The sequence below is a fragment of the Gorilla gorilla genome, chromosome 4, assembly GCF_029281585.2.
Source record: "Gorilla gorilla gorilla isolate KB3781 chromosome 4, NHGRI_mGorGor1-v2.1_pri, whole genome shotgun sequence".
Lineage (NCBI taxonomy): Eukaryota > Metazoa > Chordata > Mammalia > Primates > Hominidae > Gorilla > Gorilla gorilla.
Genome location: NC_073228.2, coordinates 78,945,872 through 78,963,558, shown reverse-complemented (window position 1 = coordinate 78,963,558; position 17,687 = coordinate 78,945,872). Strand labels below are relative to the sequence as shown.

The 17,687-nt window shown below is 41.5% G+C and overlaps 1 long non-coding RNA gene across 2 annotated transcripts; it reads right to left on the bottom strand.

Annotated features, from left to right (window-relative positions):
- Window positions 1-3,676: 3,676 nt before the first annotated feature.
- LOC101148885 (uncharacterized) lies at window positions 3,677-17,419 on the bottom strand. Of its 2 annotated transcripts, none has more exons than XR_010133830.1 (3): window positions 17,142-17,419; window positions 16,114-16,619; window positions 3,677-5,952 (listed from the first exon to the last, which is right to left on the bottom strand). It is a non-coding gene; the product is annotated as an uncharacterized lncRNA (long non-coding RNA). The 2 variants fall into 2 exon arrangements; XR_174638.5 differs by lacking the exon at window positions 3,677-5,952 and adding an exon at window positions 7,574-11,569.
- Window positions 17,420-17,687: the final 268 nt, after the last annotated feature.

Genomic DNA, 17,687 nt, shown 5'->3' with positions numbered 1-17,687 from the left:
AGGTCAGGAGTTCAAGACCAGTCTGGCCAACATGGCAAAACCCCGTCTCTACTAAAAATACAAAAATTAGCAGGGCATGTGGCAAGCGCTTGTAATCCCAGCTACTTGGGAAGCTGAGGCAGGGAGAATTACTTGAACCCAGGAGGCAGAGGTTGCAGTGAGCCGAGATTGTGCCACTGCACTCTAAACTGGGCTACAGAATGAGACTCCATCTTAAAAACAAACAAATAAACAAACAAACAAAAAAGAATATAGTAGATTTGAACAACACTATCAGCTAACTGGATTGATATTTGTAGAACACTTCGCTCTACAATACCAGAATACAGATTTTTCCCAAGTGCACATGGAACATTTATGAATCTAGACCACATTGTGGCCGGTTTTTAAAAGTCTCAATAAATTCAAAAGTATTCATCATACACAGTGTGTTCTCTTGGAACATACTGCATATGACGAATTAGAATTAAATTAGAAATCAGTGACAGAAAGATCCTTGAAAATCCCCAAATACCTGACATCTAATACACTTCTAAATAACCCATAGGTCAAAGGAGAAATCTAAAGGAAAATTAGAAAGCAATTCAAAGTGAATGAAAATAGAAAACAACATAGAATATATGGGCTGTCACTAAAACAGTACCTAGAGGAAAATTTATGTCATTAAATATTATATTAGAAAATAAGAGAGGTCTCAAATCAGTGACTTCAGTTTTCACTTAAAGATGGAAAAAAAAAGCAAATTAAATCCAAAGTAAGCAGAAAAAAGGAATAATAAAGATCAAAGTGGGAATCAGTGAAAGAAAATAGGTTAGAGGAAAATCAATGAATCCCAAATCTTGTTCTTTGGGAAAATCAATAACATTGATACATTTTCAGCCAGACTGATCAGGGAAAAAAGAGAGAATTACCATTAGAAGGTATGAGACAGGTGACATCACTAAAGATTCTACAGATATAAACGGATAGTAAAATAGTACTAGGAATACTTTTATGCCAATTAAATTCAACACCATGGATAAAATTGACAAATTTCTTCAAAGACAAATTACCAAAGGTCACCCAAGAAGAAATAGATAACCTGAATAGCCCTGTATCTATTAAAGAAACTCAAATTCGTTTTTTACACTTGATCTTAGGTAAAAGGCCTAGAAATGATGAAAAGTGTTGTTTTAAAACCTCCCTATAGGCTAGGCACAGTGGCTTATGCCTTTAATCCCAGCACCAGCACCTTGGGAGGTTGATGCAGGCAGATCACCTGAGGTCAGGAGTTCAAGACCAGCTTGGCCAACATGGTGAAACCTCATCTCTACTAAAAATACAAAAATTAGCTGGGTATGGTGGCAGGCACCTGTAACCTCAGATACTTGGGAGGCTGAGGCAGGAAAATTGCTTGAACCTGGGATGGGGGGTGTTGTGGGAAGTCAGGGACCCCGAATGGAGGGACTGGCTGAAGCCATGGCAGAAGAACATAAATTGTGAAGATTTCATGGACATTTATTAGTTCCCCAAATTAATACTTTTATAATTTCTTACATCTGTCTTTACTGCAATCTCTGAACATAAATTGTGATTTCATGGACATTTATCACTTCCCCAGTCAATACTCTTGTGATTTCCTATGCCTGTCTTTACTTTAATCTCTTAATCCTGTCATCTTCATAAGCTGAGGATGTATGTTGCCTCAGGACCCTGTGATGATTGTGTTAACTGCACAAATTGTTTAAACAATATGAAATCTGGGCACCTTGAAAAAAGAACAGGATAACAGCGATGTTCAGGGAACAAGGGAGATATCCATTAGGTCTGGCTGCCTGAGAGCCGGGCGGAACAGAGACATATTTCTCTTCTTTCAAAAGCAAATAGGAGAAATATCACTGAATTCTTTTTCTCAGCAAGGAACAGCCCTGAGAAAGAGAATGTGTTCCTAAGGGGAGGTCTCTGAAATGGCCGCTCTGTGAACGTCTGCCTTTTATGGTCGTTGATAAGGGATGAAATAAGCCCCAGTCTCCCGTGGCACTCCCAGGCTTATTAGGATGAGGCAATTCCCGCCTAATAAATTTTGGTTAGACCCGGTTATCTGCTCTCAAACACTGTCTCCTGATAAGATGTTATCAATGACAATGCGTGCCCGAAACTTCAACAATTTTAATTTCGCCCCAGTCCTGTGATCTCACCCTGCCTCCATTTGCCTTGTGATATTTTATTACCTTGTGAAGCATGTGATCTCTGTGACCCACACCCTGTTCGTACACTCCCTCCCCTTTTGAAAATCACTAATAAAAACTTGCTGCTTTTGTGGCTTGGGGGGCATCATGGAACCTGCCAACATATGATGTCTCCCCTGGAAACCCAGCTTTGAAATTTCTCTCTTTTGTACTCTTTCCCTTTAGTTCTCAGACTGGCCGACACTTAGGGAAAATAGAAAAGGACCCACATTGAATTATCAGGGGTTGCTTCCCCCAAGGTTGCAGCGAGCTGAGGTCACACCTCTGCACTCCAGCCTGGGCGACAGAGCGAGACTCTCCCTCAAAAAAAAAAAAAAAAAAAAGGCCTGGCTCCGTGGCTCATCCCTGTAATCCCAGCAATTTGGGAGGCTGAGGTGGGCGGATCATGAGGTCAGGATGAGGTCAGGAGATGGAGACCATCCTGGCTAACACAGTGAAACCCCTTGTCTAACAAAAATACAAAAAATTAGCCAGGCATGGTGGCATGAGCCTGTAATACCAGCTGCTTGGGAGGCTGAGGAAAGAGAATCACTTGAACCCAGGAGGTGGAGGCTGCAGTGAGCCAAGATTGCACCACTACACTCCAGCCTGGGTGACAGAGGGAGACTCTGTCTCAAAAAAAAAAAAAAAAAAAAAAAGAATAACATAAAACCTCCCTATAAAGAAATTCCAGCCCAGATGGTGATAGTAGTGAATTTTACCAAACATTTAAGGGAGAAGTAATAACAATACTTCACAAACTCTTCCAAAAACTGAAGAGGAGGAAATACTTCCCAACTCAATCTATGAAGTCAGCATTACCCTGATACCAAAATTATCCTTGTACCCTGGCCAGACAAGGATATTAGAAGAAAACAAAACTACAGACCAATATTCCTCATGAACATAGGGCAACAATTCTATGCAAAAGTTTAGCAAATGGAATCCTAAATATAATAGAAAGGTAATACATCATAATTAAGTGGTATTTATCCTAGAAATGGAAGGTTGATTTAAGAATAAAAAAATAAATCAATGTAATTTACCACATAAACAAACTAAAAAATTATATGATCACCGTAATCAATACAGAAAAAACATTTGGCAAAGTCCAACATCCATTATTGATAAAAACTGAGGCTAAATAGGAACAGAGGGAACTTCCTCAAGCTGATAAAGGGCAATTCCAAAAGTCCTTCAGCTAGCATCACACTTGATTGTGGAAGACTGAATACTTTCCCCTTCACATCAGGAACACACTAGGGATGCCTGCCCTCACCACCTCTATCCAGCACTGTATTGGAGGCTGTAGACTGTGCAATCAGCCAAGAAACAGAAATGAAGGACATTCAGTTTGGAAAGAAAGATATAAATGGTCGTTATTCACAGATGACATGATTGTCTGTGTAGAAAATTCAGTGGAATGTACAAGAAGTTAATAAGTGTGTTTATCAAGGTTTCAGGACAAATTAGTGTACAAAAATTGTTTAATGAGAGCTTTGTAACTTAATTCAAAATTAAAATGTAAAGCATGTATTATTGGTTGGATTAACCATCCCAAAATGTATACATATTGCCAAATATCATATTGTACACTATGAATAGATAAAATTTGTATTTGTCAAGTAAAAAATAAAGAAATTAAAATAAAAAAATTAACAACATTTACAATAGCATGAAAAATGTAAAGTACTTAGGAACAAATCTGACAAAAAATGTAAAAGGCCTGTACACAGAAAACTGTAAAACATTGCTATGACAAATTAAAGAAGCCATAAATAAATGGGGAGATATATGTTGTTCATGCGTGAGAAGACTCAATATTGTTAAGAGGTTATACTGTTAAAACACAGATTCAATACAGATTGACTACAATCCCAATCAAAATCCCAGCAGGCTATTTATTCGTGTCTAGATCCATTCCATCAAAGACCTGGCACCCACAACAATCTGCCAACCCATTTGGGAAATAAGAGTCACCCCTGGTGTGCCTGAAAAGCACCGTCAGCTCCCCAGGTCGCCAGAAACAAAAGTCTTAACTGGCTCTGAGTGTTGGACATCAGATTATCCTGGTTTCAGCATAACGTACAGTCAAGTTCAGCTGAAACTGAAGCTGTCCATAACCGCTGCTTTATGTTGGCTTTGGGACCTGGCAACCACCATTCTACTTTCTGTCTGTATGAATTTGACTGTTCTAGGTATCCATGTAATTGCAATCTTGTAGCATTTGTCTTTTTGTGACTGGTTTATTTCACTGAACGCAATGTCCTGAAGATTCATTCATGTTGTTGCATGTATCAAATTTCCTTCCTTTTAAAAGCTGAATAATATTTCATTGTATGGATATACCACATTCTGCTTATCCATTCATCTGTCAATGAACACTTAACATGGCTTCCACCTTTTAGTTATTCTGAATAATACTGCTATGAACATGTCTCTTTATGTGTTTCATGCTATTGTTTTGGGTATATACCTGAAAGTGGCAATGCTGGATCATATGTTAATTCTGTGTATGGTTTTCTGAGGAGCCATCAAACTGTTTTCCACAGCGGCTGCACCATTTTACATTCCCACCAACAATGCATGGGGGTTTCAGTTTCTCCACATCCTTGCCAATGCTTGTTATTTTCTGTTTGTTTTATTTTTGGATAATAGTCATTCTAACATGTGTGAAGTAGTATCCCACCTTGGTTTACATTTGCATTCCCTGATGACTAATGATGTCAAGGGTCTTTCCATGTGCTTTTTGTATATCTTCTTTGGAGAAATGTCTTCTCAAGTCCTTTGCCCATATTTAAATCAAGTTGTTTAAGTTATTTTAAGGATCAAATAAAATAGTATATTTAGTACGCTAACTGGATCATAATAAACACTCCACAAAATGTTAAAAAATCGAGTTTTTTTGTTGTTGTCATCGAGTTGATTTTTTTAATTGAAGTATATCTGTACAGATAAGCCACAAATCCCAAGAAAACAGATTGATGAATTATCACAAAGTGAACACATCTGGGGCACCAGCCCTTAGATCAAGAAATAAAACATTACCAGAGCTCCCATGCAAACACTAAGATAATCACTATGCTGACTTATAACACTATAGGTTCGTTTTGATTGTTTTGGAGCTTCACGGAAATGAAATACTGTAGCACACATTCATTTGTATCAGGTTTCTTTCACTCAACATTATGTTGGTGAGATTCACCAACTGTGCATGGCAGTTATTAATCTATTTTCATTACCATAAAAATTCCATGATATAATATATATTTGTCCATTCTTCCGTGATTAACATTGGCTACTATGAAGAGTGCCTCTATCAGGATGCATTTCTTTTGGGTTTTCACATCGGAGTGGGATTTCAGGATCGTAGGGGTGCTCACCTTTAGCAGTATTCCCAAATAATTTTCCAAAGTAGTTGTGCTATTTCACATTTCCACCAGCAGTGTATAAATGTTTCAGTTACTTCACATTCTCACCAACACTTGGTATTAACAGTCTTCTTAATTTTAGCCATGCTGGTCGGTGTGTATTGGCTTCTCATTGTGGATCACATTTGTCTGATGTTTTATGAGGTTGGACATTTTTATATGCTTTCTGGCCATTTGGATGTTCATTTGTCTTTCCTTACTTCCTTTTTCTTTTTTTTAAAAAATGAAGTTCCTATTCCTTTCTCTTGTTCATTTTTCTGTTGGATTCTTTATTTGTAGAAATTCTTCATGCACTCTGGACACGAGTCCTTTGCCTGTTAGATTGTGACAAATATATTTCCCATTGGTGACTAATCTTTTCCCTCTCTTATTGAATTTCTTGAGGGATTCTTAATTTTACTATCATCCAATGTTTGATCTTCTCCTTTTGGGGTAGTTTTTTTTTCTATTGAAGAAATCATTCCCTGCCTTCTGAGGAGCTTTTAAATCTACATATGCCTACTAAACCCCACTGCTTTGATATATATTTTATGCTAGAAAATGAACTAGGCACTTTCATGATGTTATTGTCTATTTTATGGGAAAATATCATCATCATCACTTTCCCAGGCCAGGACATGATATGTGTGCAGGATAATGCCATAGCTCCCCAACATCTGGAACTCTTCCTGCATTGGGGAGGGTGGGCCTGATGCCACAGTGGGGTCAGGTGGGTGCTAATTCCCAACTCCACAGGTGCAGGGCTTGGAAAACAGAGGACAGCCAGGTCAGAGCTGTGGTCCTGCAATGGACTGAGGATATAGAAGAGTCTGTTTGTATTGCCATGGGGGTTCAGGGACTGCAGGAGGTGGGAGAGGAGCAATCAGAAGATATATCCTGTGTGAGGAAGAGCAGAGCACAAGGGATGAGGCCCCAAGAAAAGGGCAAGAAGGGAGGGACCTCTTGCTTAGCAGCTCAGTATTACAGGCATCTAGAGGTGAGGGCACAGCCACTGGTTCCAAATGTACTATCTCTGACATTTGTTATTTTGGTGCAAGGACTGGGAGAAAGTTCTGCACTATACAGAGCCTGCCCAGGAATGGTAGAGGATACCACAAAGCTTGTGGATGAGCAGTCAAGGCTGTCCTGTGGGCAGGGGCTCCAGGGCATGTGAGCCACCCTGGAGCTGTGGATAGGGCCAGGCCTCCCAGGAGGGGCCCACACCAGCCTTTCTCTCTCACTCTTTCTGAATCAAGAATGTTGAACACACAATGAAAAGTCCAACTTACAAAAAGAAAGTATTTGCCTGATGAGGTTAGAACTGGTATTATAATTAGTTTGCTGATCTATATATTGTGACAGAAAGCAGATCAGTTGTTGCTTGGGGTGGAGCATGGCAGGAGAGGCAGGAGGAAGAGATCACAAAGGAGCACAAGAAAACCTATGGGGGATGGACATGCTCGCTGTCTTGATAACAGTGATGGTTTCACGGGTGTACAAGTCCTGCTATTATATGTCAGTCACCCCTCAGTGAGGCCATTATGCATCCTCCCGACACACAGACACACACACACACACACACACGTAGTTGCAATGAAATGGTTTAAGATACACTTGAGTTCCAAAAGTACACGCTCTCCAAGCCTGCCCATTTGGCTCTTCCAAGTGTCCCAGTCACTAGGGAGCGAGACCAACATTTGGCCTGACTCCAGCTGCAACATGGCTGCTGACACTACTTCAGGTTCAAAGTTCTGGGACTCCATGAAGCCCCAACTTGAGGAGAGAGGCTGCCAGATGTACAGAGAAGGAAAGACTACCAACCACACATCTGTCTTGCCCCGGACTACTACACACAGGAAATCACTGGAGCTTCTGACTTGAACTTTAAAATCTGTGAGCCCAAGACAGGAGATGTCCCTCCCAACCCCTCTCCCCCCATTCATGGGAAAAGTGGCAATTGAGAGTGGAGGAGAGGATTAAAATACTAAGGGAATGAAACACATCTGAGGGCCCTCAGTTCATTGCTGAGAATGGCTGTTGGAATGATAACCACGCACCTTAGAGAACAAGAATTGTGGGTAATTTTCCTTCCTGCAAACAGTATGTTTCTTTACTAGTTTCTTACTGCAGGAGGCTTTAAAGCTCCATAGAATATCTTCAGTAATAAGGAACAAAACGAAAAATAAAAAACAATGGTAATTTTCACAGCTAACAGATTGCTATTAGCAAAGATTTTCAGAAAGGTGTAAAAATCAGCAGGCTATATTTTTACCTAAATGATCCCTGCAGTCTATGAAGAGGTGCCTCCAAGGTAGCTAAGACACTGACCTGCCATCACGGGACATTCCCGCCCTGGTCCGGGAGGCCTGAGCTGACCCCGTCCACTTCAGCTCCTCTGTGAAGTGATCGACTCTGGTGCTGATCACTTGTTCCCTCTGGTAATTGACAGCTGTTGCCAGGAAACTGACCAAGGACATTGCTGAGGACCAGACAGGGGCAAACAGGCTCCCACCCTGGGACCATTAGCACAGGGCTCTCACCATCTGAGCACCAGCTCCAGAGAAAAAGGAGAAAGAGTTGGTAATGTTACCGGGAGGTGTGGGGTCTTCAGTTCTTGTCTTCTTGGAGGAAAGAATTCAGCCAAGAAGTAAGCAGTGACAGTGAAGCAGCTGCAGAGTTTATTTAAAGAGAGAGTACCCTCTAAAAGCCAAGTCAGAGCGGGCTGCTTGGAAAAAGAGACAGCGTTGATCTGCACTGGGAAAGTTCCCTTATGAGGGTCTTATATGATTATTCATGAAAGTGGTTGTGAAGGGGTGTTACTAGCAAACATGTTTTGGGTGGTCTCCTGGGTGCACATGCTGTATGGTGATACACGCTAGTACATACATCACACGTCTTAGTAATGTCTGCAATCTCCACCCAGGGGCGTGTTTTTTTACCATTATAATGAGTAAATGTTACCTTCAGGGCAAGCCAAGTTGAAGTGTGCATGCTTGCTATTAGGGAAAGTCCCTACTGAAGTTATCTCCTGTCAGGGTCAGATAAGTCCCAGTTAGGACCAGAGAAGCCAAACCTCAAGTCCAGATGTGGACTTGGGTGACTGAGGGTCTGAGGAGTGAATTGTTTGCTTCACAGTAAAATCTAAAACATTTATGCAGTACGTGAGTCGATGCATCTTCAACACAGGAGTGTCCAGCCTGGCAAACCAGGGGCCACCCTAGGGAAAGACCCAATGACATCACAATCTTTAAATAGGAATGAGAGGAACAAAGCTGGTGGACATCTCTCTGAGGGCATTAGTTTCCAAATATTTGAGCAAGGCCTCCTTTGCAAATCTGGGTGATGGTTATCAAGATAGGGACAAGAGGTATCCAGCAACAGGTGTATTTTATAAAAATTAGTTATGTAAACATTAAACATTTAGCTTGTAAAAATTAAAACACCACAGCAGTGTATTTGAAAAGTAAACATTTCTCATTATTACACCTACTAGAGATAAATAGCAATGGCTAAACAAAAAGTTCGGTGCGTGTTCTGTGTACACTGACTGCCTGAACCTTTCAAGTCTATTTGGCTTCTGATTTGGATAGGGAGAGTCAAGCACCAAGCTTGACTCAGGAGGGAGAGCACTATCCAAATGAATGTAGCTCCAGTATGAATAGCAAGAGTTTACATAGAAAGGGACTCACCTAAAAAGTTATCTGATTTTATTCAGTTATTGAGCTTGACAGTAAAAGGTTGGATAACAAGGGATAGCTGTAATAACACACATGATGAGAACACAAACTGCTTCTAATATTCATAAATGAGTAAGTATCTGAGACAGGTCTCAATCAATTTAGAAGTTTATTTTGCCAAGATTAAGGACAAGTTGGAAGGAAAAAACACAGAATCATATAAACAATCTGTGGTCTGTGCCTTTCTCCAAAGACGATGCTGAGGCTTCAATATTTAAAGGGGAAGAGTTTGCTGGAGGGGGAAGAGGATGGGTATGGCCACATTACTGAATCCACACATTGCAAAAGAAAAGGATAAGGCAGGGGAATAGTCAATTTTGTATTCATCTTATGCTCAGTAAATCAGCACTTCACATAAGGTAAGATGAGGACAGAGCACCTACCTGTGGGGATATTTAACCTTCCATCTGGAGCTGTGTGCTTAGGAGCAAAAAGAAAGTCAGCTTCTTGCATGACTCAGCTTTCAGCTTAACTTTCTCCTTTTGGCAGAGTGAATTGGGGTCCCAAGTTTCTATTTTCCTTTCACACATTTGAAACTAGACTTCATTTTGCTTAGAAATGAGACATTTATTTATACTTCTAAACAAAATCAAGGCTAGTTATCAATTGCCCATTTTCAGAGAATGAGAAAGCCCAAGAGCTCATGACTCCTTCCCATTTCCTTGGGTTATGGATACCAGGACCCTGGGTTCTGCAGAGCCTGGGGACAGTGGATGAGAGAATGCTGTTTCTGAGCATGATATGGTTGCTGTCAGATCCCTGCTCCTAAACTTACTAGGGAGTGACTGGTCAACAAAAAGAGTGAAACTCTAAAATATTTGAAGAGATTTATTCTGAGCCAAATATAAGTGACCAATGGGCCATGACACAGCCCTCAGGAGACCCTGAGAACATGTGCACAAGATGGTCAGGGCACAGCCTAGTTTTACACATTTTAGGGAGACATGAGACATCAGTCAATACATGTAAGGTATATATTGTTTCATTCTGGAAGGGCAGGACAACTCGAAGTGGGGACTTCCAGGTTATAGGTAGATTTTAAAATTTTCTGATTGGCAATTGGTTGAAAGAGTTATTATCAGTAGAAAGGAATGTCTGGGTTAAGATAAGGTGTTGGAGAAACCTAGATATTATCAGGAAGATAAAGCCTCCAGGTAGCAGGCTTCAGAGAAAATAGATGTTAAATATTTCTGATCAGAATCTTAGGTTTGATGTTGATGTCTTAAGGTCTGTGTTGATGTTAATGCTGGAGAAATATAATGAGGCATGTCCAATGCTCTCTTCCATCATGGCCTGAACAAGATTATCAGTTTCACTCTGGAATCCCTATGGCTGAGAGGAGGGGTACATTCAGATGGTTGAAGGGCTTAGAATTTTATTTTTGGTTTCCATTCTTCCCTTTATGGCCAATATTTGCCAGCATCAGCATCAATGGCTATTAATTTTTTTTTCCCCTAGCACTGTTTGGGTGGCATATCTGCCTGCCCTGTGTCCATCCTGTCCTTCAGTGAGACTCCCTGTGGTGGAGGGACTTGAAGTCAAAATACTTACAGACAAATAAGTGTTCTAGGAAAGATAGGAATGGACTCAGACAGGCATTCTTTACCCCTTAAAAGATTTATTTAAAGTAAAGAGCCAAAAACAAAAAGCCAATGGCGAGTTTACAAAAATTGACTTTTCTTTCATTTCTATGCGTTGAGCTGCTATAATCTTGGTTTTAATTACAGACTTACAGTGATTAACTATACAAAACATATATATTTTTCTAAAAAATAATTTTATATATCTAAATATATATATCTGCAAAACTTATAACTGGGAGTATTATGCCCAGGAGGCTTGGTCATGAGGTATCTTTATCCTCTTAATAATTATTTTCTTTTAATTCCAGGAAGCAGGACATTTTTCATGGTTGGGGTGGATAAAAAGGTGCCACGTAATAGCTGAGAAAGCAAAGTTCTTTGTTTTACAAGCTGTTTAGGCACCTGTGTACCCTCCTTGATTTGCAGTGTCTGAGCTAACTGTATCCCTCAAAACCAGCCCTTACAATCTCATGCACCCATCTCTTCTGCAACAGTCTCTGGGCCTAGAGGGAGGGTGCTTGCATAGTCTTAGCAGTAGGATATTTGCAATGAAAAACAGATCGGGTCCAGGGGGGATGCCAAATAACGGAGATTTGCATCTCTAATCTTCAGAATGCCATGATTCTGGTTTCCTTTGAAGTGAAACAAGGAGAGATAAATAACATTAATATTTTGACCATCAGAAGAGTACTTGTGTGTCAAAAGAGAAAAAATACCCTATTTCATTAGGTCACCAACTGAAAATATGAAGAAAAATGATAATCTTGTACTCATTAGAAGATTATCATAACTATGAAAACTTTCAGGATTCTCAGGATCATCTTGGCTATACGGGGTCTTCTTTGGTTCTGTATGAAATTTAAAGTAGATTTTTCTAATTCTGTGAAGAATGTCAGTGGTAGTTTGATGGGAATAGCATTGAATCTATAAATTACTTTGGGCAATATGGCCATTTTTATAGTATTGATTTTTCCTATCCATGGGGATGGAATGTTTTTCCATTTGTTTATGTCCTCTTATTTCCTTGAGCAGTGGTTTGTAGTTCTCCTTGAAGAGGTCTTTCACATCCCTTGTTAGCTGTACTTCTAGGTATTTTATTCATTTTTTTAGCAATTGTGAATGGGAGTTCATTCATTATTTGTCTCTCTGCTTGTCTATTGTTGGTGTAAAGGAATGCTTGTGATTTTTGGACATTGATTTTATATCATGAGACTTTGCTGAAGTTGCTTATCAGTTTAAGGGGTTTTGGGGCTCAGATTATGGAGTTTTCTAAATATAACAGCATATCATCTGCAATCAGAGGCAACTTGACTTCCTCTCTTCCTATATGAATACCCTTTATTTCTTCCTCTTGCCTGATTGCCCTTGCCAGAACTTCCAATACTATGTTGAATAGAAGTCGTGAGAGAGGGCTTCCTTGTCTTGTACCACTTTTCAAAGGCAATGCTTCCAGCTTTTGCCCACTGACTGTGATATTGGCTGTAGTGTTGTCATAAATAGCTCTTATTATTTTGAGATATGTTCCATGAATACCTAGTTTATTGAGAGTTTTTAACATGAAGTTGTGTTGAATTTTAACAAAGGCCTTTTCTGCACCTATTGAGATAATCATGTGGTTTTTGTCTTTGGTTCTGTTTAAGTTGATGGATTATGTTTATTTATTTGTGCATGGTGGAACAGTCTTGCATCCCAGGGATGAAGCTGACTTGATTGTGGTGGATAAGTGTTTTGATGTGCTGCTGAATTCGGTTTGCTAGTATTTAATTGAGGATTTGTGCATCGATGTTCATCAGGGATATTGGCCTTAAGAGTGTGTGTGTGTGTGTGTGTGTGTGTGTGTGTGTGTGTGTATGTGTCTTCCTGATTTTGGTATCAGGATGATGCTGGCTTCATAAAATGAGTTAGGGGGAAGTCACTCCTTTTCAATTGTTCGGAATAGCAAAAAGAACAAAGTTGGAGGCATCACACTACTTCAAACTATACTACAAGGCTACACTAACCAACACAGCATGGTACTGGTACCAAAACAGGCATACAGACTAATGAAACAGAACAGAGACCTCAGAAATAACACCACACATCTACATCCATATGATCTTCAACAAACCTGACAAAAAGAAGCAATGAAGAAAGAATCTCCTATTCAACAAATAGTGCTGGGTAAATTCACTAGCCATATGCAGAAAATTGAAACTGGAACCCTTCCTTAAACCTTAAACTAAAGACTTTAAACCTTAAACATAAGACTTATATGTCAAGCCCCAAACCATAAAAACCCTAGAAGAAAACCTAGGCAATACCATTCATGACATAGGCATGAGCAAAGACTTCATGACAAATATGCCAAAAGCAACTGCAACAGAAGCCAAGATTGACAAATGAGATCTAAGTAAACTAAAGAGCTTCTGCACAGCAAAAGAAACTATCATCACAGTGAATAGGCAAACAACAGAATGGGAGAAAAATTTTGCAATCTACCCATCTGACAAAGGTCTAATAGCCAGAATTTACAAGGAAATTAAACAAATTCACAAGAAAAAAACAACCCAATCAAAAAATGGGCAAAGAACATGAACAGACACTTCTCCAAAGAAGATATTTACATGGTCAACAAACATATAAAAAAAGCTCAACATCACTGATTATTTGAGAAATGCAAATCAAAACGACAATGAGATACCATCTCACACCAGTCAGGATGGCGGTTATCAAAAAATCAAGAAACAGTAGAAACTGACCAGGCTGTGGAGAAATAGGAATGCTTTTACACTGTTGGTGGGCATGTAAATTAGTTCAACCATTGTGGAAGACAGTATGATGATTCCTCGAGGATCTAAAACCAGAAATACCATTTGACCCAGCAATCCCATTACTGGATATATACCCAAAATAATATAAATTATTCTACTATAAAGACACATGCACACATATGTTTATTGCAGCACTATTTACAATAGAAAAGTCATGGAACTAGTCCAAATGCCCAACAATGATAGACTGGATAAACAAAATGTAGTCCATATACATCATGGAATACTATGCAGCCATAAAAGGAATGAGATCATGTCCTTTGCAGGGACATGGATGAAGCTGGAAGCCATCATCCTTAGCAAACTAAAACAGGAACAGAAAACCAAACACCACATGTTCTCACTCATAAGTGGGAGTTGAACAATGAGAACACATGGACACAGGGAGTGGAAAAGCACACACCAGGGCCTGTTGGGGGGTGAGGGGTGAGGGGAGGGAACTTAAAGGATGGGTCAATAGGTATAGCAAACCACCATGGCATGTGTATACCTACTTAACAAACCTGCACATTCTGCACATGTATCCTGGAACTTAAAGGAAAATAAAATAAGATAGAAAAATTTTATGATTCAATTTGTACTCAATAAAATAAAAGCCAGAGCTGACATTTATTAGCAAGCATTACCCTTTTCCCTTGAAGCAATCTCTCTGTCTCTCTCTAGCTCTCCTTTTTTATTAAAGAGAAGTCATAGCGAGAACAATTTGTGTGAAAAATAAGTTTTAGGCTTATTATGGTTGGCTTGTGATATGGCTTGACTCTGTGTCCTCACCCAAATCTCATTTCAAATTGTCATCCCTCCTGGTGGGAGGTGATTGTATCATGGGAGTTGTTTCACCCATGCTGTTTTCATGATAGTGAGTTATGAAATCTGATGATTGTATAGGTGTTTGACATTTTATCCTTCACACGCAGACACACACACACACACAGTCTCTCCTGTCACCTTTTGAAGAAGGTGCCTACTTTCCTTTCTATCATAACTGTAAGTTTTCTGAGGCCTCCCCGGCTATGTAGAACTGTCAGTTAAACCTCTTTTGTTTATAAATTACCCAGTCTCAGAGATATCTTTATAGCAGTGTGAGAAGGGACTAGTACGGCCTGAGTATTCACTTAAAGTGCAGAAACAATTAATTGGTCATATAGGCTCCTCTTAAGTTGGGTTTGTTGGAATTTACCTAAAATTAAGTTATTCAAGTCAAAGCCTGGGTAAAATAACCAGTGTCTCCATTTGTCCCATTTTACAATAAAAGATGTACTTAAGCAAATAATTACATTGTCACCTAATCAGAATACTCACAGCTTTCAAATTATGGATAACCTAGAGAAAAATAAACTTGCTCACAAAAACACACTTCACCCAATTTTTCTAAACTATAAATAACTCAAAATAAAAACATTTGCTTGACTCTTCTTTAATAAGAGCAGTGGCTTTCAAACACAATGTCATTTGTTTATCTTGGAACTGCTATCCACAAGCCAAACAGCTCCTGTTAGATGGGAACCGCCTATCAAGCACTGTAGAATATGTAGCAGTTCTTCACATAGTTAGAGTCAGTCCTATGGGAAAACAGAGGCTCTTTGCTTATGAGTATTATTCTCCTTGCATTCCTCAGGTAGCAAGATGCTATATCAAAAGTATTTGGGTCCCCAGCAGGGATTTGGGCCAAAGGACTCAGGGCATTTGGTTGATCTTCATCTTATTTGTCTCAACATTGCCCCAGGCAATATTATCTTCCTCATTATAACTTTTGCCTTTTGATTAAAAAACATTTTCTATCTGGGGCAAATAACGACTAAGTATTCAAACATATCTGTGATTCTTCTGGGGCAGGTCCTTGGACTTCCTTTTCCTTTCAATTTTTTTTCTCATTTCCCTAATCATTTATCAAGCATCTTTAAGAGCCCTGAGGGACAGCAAATTTGATAAGGCTTCTCTATCATATGATTGTGCTGAAGCAATGTTAACCAGAGTGCCAATGAAAAAGGGGCCCTTTCAACTCCTAAATTTCTTATTGCATGAGTCCAAGCCACATTTTGAAAAGCCTGCTGGAGGAGTAAAGAAGTTTCTGCAAAGTTCAATCCACCCCCAATCCTCCAATGCCCAGGTAGCTCTGACGGAACCTCCCCTGCATCCAGCTCCAGCCCCAGCCCAGTCCCATTGGATCCCTGACATTCCTTACAGCCAAAAGATTCAAGGAGTCAGTCCACCCATGAGCAAAGGGGAGGATGTTTCTCAAGAATGAGACAGGAAGTGCAGAGGAAATGCACTTGTCCTAGAAGACAAGGCCAGTCACGGTGGCGTAGCGCTCATCCTAGGCAATCCACCCACCCATGAGGTGAAACATGGAGACCGAGGAAGCTTACCTGAGACACGTATGGTAGCCAAGAGCTCCAGGGTCATCAGACCTGCCCAATCCAGCAGAAACAGGTTTGGAGAGAGAAACAGTCATGACACGAATCTCCAGGAATTGTCTCCCTGATGGACGGGGAAGTGATCTTCATAGAAGATATTCAGCCAGACCAAGAGGCATCTAGGCCGCTGAGAAACAGGGGAGACAGAGGAAGAGGGAGGACAGAGCAGAGGCCAGAGCCCAGGCAGGATACGGCGCCGTGCCACCGCCACGGGCATAAGGGGAGGGGTGCGAAGCGGGTGGCTTGTCCATAGAGGCCAGCGTTCCAGGGACAGGGATTGTTGCCGTCTCCCATTCCCGGCTTCCTCTTCAAGATTGTGTCGTGGTGTGGCTTCATTTCGCAGAGAAGAGGCGTGGAAAGGTACAACCATCTTCTTGGACGTGGGTCTGCTCCTCTCCTGCCGGACAATGTGCTACCGTGGGGCTTTTGTCCTGGGCTGGAGTGTGGTCCTCTTGATCCTAGAAAAGAGGCCGCTCAGGATGGGGATGAGACTTCCATTGCTCCGGCCCGACGCATCCCCTCACGTGATCGAGGCCTTCACAGACCCAAGGCGGAACCGCCGCGAAAACGATGGACAGCCGGCCACAGGACCCAGGGAGAGACGCAGAAAGAGGCTCACCAAAGACCGACCGACATGCAAGAAATCGCTTTCTGACGCACGGGGCACATTCGTCCAAACACACACGCACAAGGGCACACACACACACACACACAGAAACCGACACAGAGAGGGAAAGAAATAGAGAGTGATAGACAGCGAGAGAGGAGAATGGCGCACACACACACACACACACACACACACACGCACACAGTCATACAGCGGTGTCATGGAAGCACCCCCACCTCAGGCGGCAGGCAATCCTTGAGGCTGCAGGGTTCTGCTCTCCACGCAAACGACCCTCGGGTGAGAGAGAAGCCCACGGACACACAGGCAGATCTGTCCTCCAGATCACGGGGGCACGACTTTTGGGGAGACTCACCCGAACACCGTCCGGGCAGGCCTGAGGATGGGATGCCGCGCTGCTTCCCCGGCCTCTGCCTGTGGTTTCGTCATCCTGGTCGGCCCATTTCAGGTCCTGGCATCCGGAGACGCTCCTGTGGACCCCGTGGAGAAGTCAGGCCAGAGCCTCGGAGCCCCGACACCGAAGCCCTGCCACGGAGGGCTCCTGCTTTGCCAAGCCTCAGGGAGTGGTTTCTACGACAACCCTGGGAATCGCTGTGATGGGGAGAAGCGGCTCGCTCCTCGCGCATGCGCATTGACTTGGCCAAGTCTTGCGTAGCTCCTGGAAGTCAGGCTGAGGTCCCTTTAAACAATGGCAGCTGCGCGGAGGCAGTGGGGCGGTTCTTGCTGCAGCAGCGGTGGCGGCTGGATACGGGGCCCAGTATGGGGCGGCGTGGGAGAGGGGACCGCGGACGTCCAGTACCAAACCGTGTCACCTGGAGTGACTGGCTCTCCAAGGGCCAGCTGGCCATCGTATCCTGGAGATGGTCAACAAAACTTTGACCCTGACCAGAAAGGAAAATGC